The sequence below is a fragment of the Eriocheir sinensis genome, unplaced genomic scaffold, assembly GCF_024679095.1.
Source record: "Eriocheir sinensis breed Jianghai 21 unplaced genomic scaffold, ASM2467909v1 Scaffold854, whole genome shotgun sequence".
NCBI classification, from domain to species: Eukaryota; Metazoa; Arthropoda; class Malacostraca; order Decapoda; family Varunidae; genus Eriocheir; species Eriocheir sinensis.
In genome coordinates, this window is record NW_026112224.1 from 24,231 (window position 1) to 33,163 (window position 8,933).

Here is an 8,933-nt window from a genome sequence, read left to right on the forward strand (position 1 = left end):
GAATCGTATATTTGCTTCAGCACGTTGTATGATCTTATAATGTTAATTTTGGTTTCATCTGAATCGAATGCAGATCGCAGCTGTGTACATTTAGATTAGTTTAGAACAAATTAAATGTATGTGATTTTGGTTTTTTACGCAGTCTTCTGTTAACGTAACCCATGAAACAAAGATGACTAACCCATGAAACAAAGATGACTATGTTAAACGGATTTATATACAAATGATGAATATACAATTATTTAAAATACTGAATTTAATATATCCTACCCTTCAAGTGACATTTATGACATCCTACCCTTCCCAGCGCGCTGACATGAGTGAATGTGGTCAATCGAATTTTGGAAGGGGTCAGACAAAGTCGAACAGAGACACGCCAACACGGTACCAAAGTCGGATATTCATTCACGTAAAGTTGAGATAACATTTTATAATTAACAAGTCATACAAATGAGACGTAAGAACAAGTCATACTCTTTTATCGCCTCCATGGTGGACCGGATCGATGGATTCCCGGTTGCTGTTCCCTGCCATCGCTCTGCTCAAATTTTCTAAAGTTGACTTTTGGTAATGGTCGGTGTTCAGAAACACGTTCATCGTTAGAAACCAGTCGTCTCAACCCTGACAGGACTGACGACAGTGGAAATCAGGAATCAGCAGACATGCTGCGTTGCATCTGCAACGTACTCGGTCTAGACTTCACAATCTTCGAACAGTCACGTTAGCTTTGTCATGTGAGTCGATGTTCCAATCTGTACACTCTGCTGTTAGGGAAGAACAAAGTCATGTGAGTCCAACATTTGTTACACCCATGTCAATGTGACGTTCGTCACGTGTTCCAGAATGACCAAAGTCTGCTATGCACACTTCCAGAATGACCAAAGTCTGCATTTATTATACACACTTCCAGAATGACCAAAGTCTGCAAAGTCTGCATTTGTTACCACCAAAGTCTGTATTTCTTACATGTGATGTACGTCCAAATATATTTGTGTTACGTGTTCCCAAATGACAAGGTCTGCATTTGTCGTGGTCACAGACACACACACACACAAACACACTTGGACCAATCTAGGATTAAGCAATACGGTACCTGCTCACGTTGTCTAGTCCAAACATAAGTGTCATAGCCGCTCGCTCAGTTGTTTAGGTGATGACGTATCGATTCATTTCTTGATGACACGTGGGTCCCGAGAGGTACTCCCCTGCCGCTGCCTACTCGCACCGGGAACACATTTCTCTATTCTAACGCATTTATCCAAGTCTTTACTCTCACCTCACTCAATGTCAGATACATTCTCTTTGGTGGAAGGGAAGAGAAGATTCTGATTTGAAGTTACCTCTTCTGCAAGTGCTCAAGCACATCCAACACTCTAAGAAACCATCTTTCTGCAACTATTTATCCTTGTTTGTTCATTTTGTGTTCGGCTCTGTCTTCTATCTCTTCCTCATCGTGACGTACACTGAAACGTTGGTGAAGGTCCTATCTTCAGGACGAGGCGATGGATTGTTTTAGGAAAATGTCCTTGCAGCACTTCGGACACGTGGACACGGATCGGGCGCACGACATGCAACAACACCAGTGAGTGCAAGTTTGGAAGATCACGTTCACTGAGTTAGTGTCACACAAGATGCACACGGCCACCTCTGACATCAGATTCATTATTTTCTTTATTTTTTTTCGGGGAGCGACTACCTTGTTACTCTCTGTCAGCATCGTGTATAGAACAGCTTTCGCCTCTTACATGCTAGCAAAGCATCTCTTCTCGGTGAGGAAATTATGTTTAACAGCCGCTCGAATATCGTCGAACCTTGCATCGCCGTTCTGATAGATCTCTGTAAAGGGAAGACCACTATTAACTCCTCAACTCCAACATAGCCCCGGAACACCTCACTCGACCTACACTCATCCCGAGCGAGGCTTCACACTACCCGCAGCGGAACGCCTCGAACGCCCTGCCCGAGCTCCACCGGCGCGAGTGGGGGGCCCTGACGTCAGCAGCCGAAGCAACCTCGGACGTTGGTGCGCTGAGGACGGGAGACGACTCCAGGACTCGGTCGAGCCAGCTCGCAGGCACTGGCTCCCCTTCACCACCTAACGAGTCCTCCACCTGACGAGGCTGCTGCCGCGTTACGCCCGGCCCGGCACTGCCCTCCATCACTCAGCCGTAGCACCGCCGCGGTCTACCCGGGGAAGACACTGTTTGCCCCGAGACCAAATACCCGGGCCGCCCTTGCTGGCCTTACCACGCCGGCCTGCCTACCTGTCTTCCGTGGGCTGTATGAGCGGCCTCACCACGCCGGCCGTCCTACCTGTCTCCCGTGGGCTGTATGAGCGGCCTCACCACGCCGGCCGTCCTACCTGTCTCCCGTGGGCTGTGTGAGCGGCCTTACCACACCGGCCGTCCTACCTGTCTTCCGTGGGCTGTGCGAGCTGAAGTGCATATTAAAGACGGAGTTAACATCTTGCGTATCGCGTCTCCTGACTACACTGTGAAAGGGGGGGGAGCATAACACCTGGCTCAGAAGGAAAACTGTTAGCCCGGAACAGCCTTGGGCCCCTGCACTTTCGTTTCCTTCACAAGTGGCGACCTCGCCAGGATTCCCCCTCCCCTCATCGCTGGTCAGGAGACCATCGCTACCAGCCAGTCACCACCGACGGTCAGGATTAACCTACCGGCACTTGCTGTTGTGTTCAGGGCGAAAGTGAGTTGTTTGGCGATTGGATTGTGCTGAGGTCCATTCCACCGCCCAGGCCAGGTGCGTCTTAAGAGACTCTGGTCCGGATCTCACGGAAGTCAGGTGCGAGTTCATCTCCTCTGATATAGTGTCTCCCGTTCCCGGATACGTGCTGTGTTCGTGGTGTTTCACACGGGGATACGGTTATGGGTATTTTCATGTGCGTTTGTGCACAGTGTTGTTACTTTCACCCCACTCGTGCCACTTGTGGGCGTCAGGCCGTGTGCGCCTCTTTAGTGTCAATTGGAAGTTAAGTCTTCCGCGGTTTTTTGTCGTCTATTTGCTTTGGGTCTGGTTTCTTCATCGCCTAGGTGTGTGTTAGATTCAGTGTTGGGATTTTGTATTTGACCAGTGGTTTGGTCTCTTCATCGCTTAGGGTTTTGTTAGATTCAGTGTTCGGATTTTGTTTAATCTGTGTATCTTTCTATTTTGTTTCCCATTCGGCATGTCTTCCATCCAGGAACTAGTTAAGCTCGGTCGCGAGCTTGGGTACGACGGCGACGAGTTGAAATCCTTTGTGTCCGATGAGCAGGCACGCCTTCGGGACGAACGCGAGTTGGAGAGACGAAACAGAAAAGAAAAGGAGGAACGGGAACGCGAGGAACGCGAGGAACGTGAACGGGAACGCGAGGAACGTGAACGGGAACGCGAGGAACGTGAACGGGAACGCGAGGAACGTGAACGGGAACGCGAGGACCGTGAACGGGAGAGAGAGCATGCTCTCGCCCTCGAACGGCTGAAGCTCCAAGTTGCTGGCGGTTCGGCGGCCTTAGGCGTCCCTAGTGTCGACTTTGCTGCTCGTCCCAAGTTACCATCTTATCGCGAAGGTGAGGACATTGCCTCTTATTTTACCCGGTTTGAGCGAGTTGCTACCCTCCTCAACATTGCTAAGAGCAGTTATGCAGTCCACTTGGGAAGCCTACTCACAGGTAAGCTGGCTGAATTCTATACCACCTTGTCGGAAGAGGTCACAGGCGACTACAGTCAGCTAAAAGAAGCCATTCTGAAGCACTCCCATAGGACGAGTGATCAACGTTGGTGACGCGTTCCAGCAATTCTCCACCCATTTGACTCGCCTTTTCGACCACTGGCTCAGCGCGAGCGAGGTAGACCACTCTTTTGCTTCGCTGAAGTCCTTCATGATCCTCGATCAATTTCTAGCCGCTGTTTCCACAGAACTGCGGTTGTTCCTGAAAGAAAACAACGTTCAGACCTTAGAGGAGGCAGTAAAACGAGCCGATGTTTGGGCTTCAGCACACCACTCTTACCCACGCAACCCTGCGTCGGAACGCGGCAAACGACCATCCCTCACCAAAGCCGCCTCACTAAAGGATTCGCCACCTACGCCACGAAAGACACCCTCGGTGGTTCGTTGCCATAACTGCGGTCAGAGTGGCCACATTAGACCTAACTACCCTCAGAATCCTTATCTTTTTAAACAGAAGTCCAAGCCAGAACCAACCAAGGAGTCTCCCAAAATTGGCTTCTGCCGTTCCGGATCACCGTCTCGTCAGTATTACACCTCGGGCACCATCAACGGCTCTAGGGTATCCACCATTGTTCGCGATACGGGTTGTTCAAGTGTCCTGGTATCCGAGGAGGCATTGCCGGACGCGGATATTTCCAACTGTAAAAAGGTTCGCTGCAGCGACTACTTGGGTCGTGCCGACTACTTCCTTGTGGTAAGATGCTACCTCCGGTGCCCCTATTTTGACGGTTGGGTTGATGCCATCAGGGCCCCACTTAAGTTTTGCACAGTGCTGGTAGGTAACATTGAGGAGTACGCACCTGACGACCCAGACGTGACAAATTCATTTGACCAACCTACACCCTTTCGGTTCCTTCCGACCAGGTTCCCGGGAAAAGTATTCAAGCTGTCCAGACCCGGGCCGCCGCCGCTCGTAAGATTCACCCCCTTGTACTTCCTCATCTGGAGCCCTGGCTATTACTCCTCAGGACTTCTCTAAATTGCAGAGTTCGTGCCCTACTCTAGCGTCACATCGTAACAAGGCCACTACGGGAGAAGTAGAAGTCACTCGCACCGGCTCCACCTTCGGCTACGAGTTCTCGGACGAACTGCTCTACAGGGTTTGTCGGTCTTCACATCACAGTAACCAGCTGGGGAAGAAGTATCTAGTAGTCCCTGCGGAGTGCCGACGGTCAGTGTTGACAGTCGCCCATGAGAGTCCCCTGGCAGGACATCTCTCCCATCGGAAGACTGGCATGAAGATTGGAGAGCACTTTTACTGGCCAGGTATGTGGTCTGATATACGAACCTTCTGTAGGTCTTGTGACAAGTGCCAGCGTATGTCTGTTAAGGGACGCCTTAGGCCGGTCCCTCTTAAACAGCTTCCCATAATTACTGAACCGTTTGCTAGAGTAGCAGTTGATATTGTTGGCCCATTGTCTCCTCCCACATCAGAAGGACACCGTTACATCCTTACCTTGATTGATTTTTCTACCGGTTTCCCCGAGGCTGTTCCCCTTAAGGACATCACTTCCATCTCTACCGCCGAAGCCTTGTTGACCATATTTTCCAGAGTGGGTATTCCCCGTGAGATCCTGTCTGATCGGGGCACACAGTTCACGTCTCAAATGATGGCCGAACTGCACAGGCTTCTTGGAGTGAAGCCGCTCTTCACTACCCCTTACCATCCGAGTGGGAATGGAAGAATAGAACGTTTCCACTCTACCCTGAAGTCCTCCCTCCGGAAGCTGTGCTCTGACAAGCCTCGAGAGTGGCATCGCTATCTACCGGCCGTATTGTTTGCTTTGCGGGAGATGCCTAGTGGGAAGACGGTAAGCTTTCAGAGGATGAAAGGTCTTGCTTCCAGTATGTCATCGATTTGAAGGACAAGCTGGCCGACTGTTCCAAGATCGCTGCCCAAAATTCCACCATAGTGCCACCCGATACAAGACCTACTTCGATTTGAACTCTCAAGATCGTCAGTTCAAGCCTGGTGATGAAGTTCTCGTCCTTCTCCCTGACACTTCCAGTAAGCTATTAATGGCTTGGAGTGGCCCCTACAAGGTTCTAGAGCGTAAAAACAGGGTGAATTATCTGATCGATGAGAAGGGTAAAGAAAAGTTATATCACGCTAACCTCTTGAAGCTGTATCACAGACGCGCCCACATAAACCAAGCTACTATCCTAGATGAGCCTTCCATCCCTAGTGACGGACAAGATATCTGTGAAATAGCCTTCTCTCTGTTCCAGGGTGACTGTCTTGACCCGGCCGAGGACTTTCCGATATACCGGATGGCCGTGCAGACCGCGACGTCTCTGATCCCCTGCCTGCAGTAGGAGAACAACTCACTCCTGATCAGCAGAACGATCTCCTCTACCTCACGGACAAATTTAGCGATGTCTTATCAGAAATTCCAGGCTGTACCTCCACTATCGAGCACGACGTCAACCTTTGCTCCTCCGAGCGAATCAAGCCTAAACTCTATCCCATTCCTTTACATATCAGGCCTTTCTTCCAACAGGAAGTGGAACAACTTCTTAGTCAGGGAATCATCAAACCCTCAAGGTCACCTCATTGTTCCCCGGTCGTTATGGTAAAGAAGACTTCTGGCAGCTACCGCCTTGCCGTGGACTACAGGGTATTGAATTCCATGACTATATTTGACGCGGAGCCAATCAACACCATCACTGAGGACCTTCACAAGTTTTACGGTAGTAAGTACTTCTCTGAACTAGACTTAACTAAAGCCTATTACCAGGTACCTCTGACGGACCGAGCCATGGCACTGACGGCCTTCCCTACACACTTGGGACTAATGGAGTTCCGTCGCCTCCCTTTTGGACTCGTCACAGCATGTGCAACCTACATTAGGCTCATGCGAATCGTCCTCGCCGGTCTGGAGGGAGTCACCTTCTACTTCGACAACATCTTCATATCAGGTTCAACTTGGGAAACCCACCTGGACGCCCTCCACGCTGTCCTCCTCCGTCTCAGACAACATGGACTGACGGCCCGACCTTCAAAATGCCGATTCGGGTTTACATCCATCCAATACCTAGGCTTCATTGTGGACGGTAACACACTACGGCCTCAGGAAAGTAAAGTATCTGCCATATCTTCAGTCACACCTCCTACAACTAAAAAGTTGCTTCGCTCCTTTCTAGGCATGATCTCCTTTTACCGAGTCTTCATGCCTCAGGCATCCTCCTACACCAGTGGACTCTCCGACCTCCTGCGGAAAGAGAACCCCGAACCACTGGTATGGTCAGATGAGCTGCGGACCTGTTTCGAACAACTCAAGTCAGCACTGCACTCTCAGCCAGTCCTCAAGTTGCCTGACCCGTCACCTCCCTTCGTTTTACGGACCGATGCATCAAATCAAGGTTTGGGCGCTGTGTTGTTGCAGTACGTTCAGGATTACCCGCACCCAGTAGCTTACGCTAGCAGGAAGCTCCTAGACAGAGAACGCAGGTACGCTACAATTGAAAAGGAATGCTTAGCCGTCATCTTTGGGATTAAGCATTTTGACTACTATCTGCGGGCAAGGAGTTTGTGCTTGAAGTTGACCATAAACCTCTCGTCTACTTGACCCACTTCAAGGGAATAATGATCGTCTCCTTAGATGGGCACTTTGTCTTCAAGGGTATCGATTCAGGGTTGTACACATTCCTGGGAAGGATAATATTGGAGCAGATTTCTTAAGCAGATGTTAGTTATTGTGGGATGCTACATAAATCAATGGGTTTCTTTTACTGTTGAATCTCTTGGTTTGGTTCTATGGTTTCTCTTATGTCGGTTTGGTTTAGGTATTATTCATTCATATGAGCTAGGCTATATTTGTCTTCCGATTTCTAGCTCGATACTCTGTATCGAGTCTTGTCGGCGGAGATGTGTAAAGGGAAGACTACTATTAACTCCTCAACTCCAACATAGCCCCGGAACACCTCACTCGACCTACACTCATCCCGAGCGAGGCTTCACACTACCCGCAGCGGAACGCCTCGAACGCCCTGCCCGAGCTCCACCGGCGCGAGTGGGGGCCCTGACGTCAGCAGCCGAAGCAACCTCGGACGTTGGTGCGCTGAGGACGGAGACGACTCAGGACTCGGTCGAGCCAGCTCGCTAGGCACTGGCTCCCCTTCACCACCTAACGAGTCCTCCACCTGACGAGGCTGCTGCCGCGTTACGCCCGGCCCGGCACTGCCCTCCATCACTCAGCCGTAGCACCGCCGCGGTCTACCCGGGGAAGACATTGTTGGCCCCGAGACCAAATACCCGGGCCGCCCTTGCTGGCCTTACCACGCCGGCCTGCCTACCTGTCTTCCGTGGGCTGTATGAGCGGCCTCACCACGCCGGCCGTCCTACCTGTCTCCCGTGGGCTGTATGAGCGGCCTCACCACGCCGGCCGTCCTACCTGTCTCCCGTGGGCTGTGTGAGCGGCCTTACCACACCGGCCGTCCTACCTGTCTTCCGTGGGCTGTGCGAGCTGAAGTGCATATTAAAGACGGAGTTAACATCTTGCGTATCGCTTCTCCTGACTACACTGTGCAAGGGGGGGAAGCATAACACCTGGCTCAGAAGGAAAAATGTTAGCCCGGAACAGCCTTGGGCCTCTGCACTTTAGTTTTCTTCACAATCTCCGTGACGAAATCACAATTCATGTACTGGTTGATTGCATCTTCTAAGTCTTGCACAGACACTGATGACACCCACGAAGACGCGCGACGACAATTTGGAGATGCCTCTAGGTGACATAGAACGGGATCATCGTCTGTTTTCCAATTCCTCAAATAGACGCTGAGGAAACGACCCGATTCGTGAATGCGCACGTAGTGCGACGGATCAGATTTTAACACGCAGTTCGTTTCCAATCGAGTGTGTTCCTCAGATCGCTTGGGAATGATGATATATATTTGTTTGGTCTTCACAGCGTCGATCAGGCTGTTGTAATTTCCGTTGGGTATGAAGCACTTTACTGATACATTCTTTTGAAACAAAGTGTTCTCGTAATCCTTCAGCATTCTCTGAGACAAAGTAACAAGTCAGAAAAGTCTGAGGGAATAAGCATGCAACACTCGTATAGTATTCAGAATCAGTCAACTGCTGACATAAAGTCTCGCATTCACACAACTAGCAACATCTGCAACGCATTTGATCCAACTCTGAGACAAAGTAAGATTTGTATTCAGAATCACGCAGAATTGGACAGAGATCTTGACACGTAGA

At 50.4% G+C, this 8,933-nt stretch overlaps 1 long non-coding RNA gene across 2 annotated transcripts; it reads right to left on the reverse strand.

Annotated features, from left to right (window-relative positions):
- Nucleotides 1–2,068: 2,068 nt before the first annotated feature.
- LOC126994716 (uncharacterized) lies at nt 2,069–8,211 on the reverse strand. 2 transcript variants are annotated; one of them, XR_007749521.1, is made up of 3 exons: nt 8,171–8,211; nt 8,073–8,121; nt 2,069–2,411 (listed from the first exon to the last, which is right to left on the reverse strand). It is a non-coding gene; the product is annotated as an uncharacterized LOC126994716 (long non-coding RNA). The 2 variants fall into 2 exon arrangements; XR_007749520.1 differs by having other exon boundaries at nt 2,069–2,362; nt 8,024–8,121; nt 8,171–8,206.
- Between the last annotated feature and the right edge of the window lie 722 nt (nt 8,212–8,933).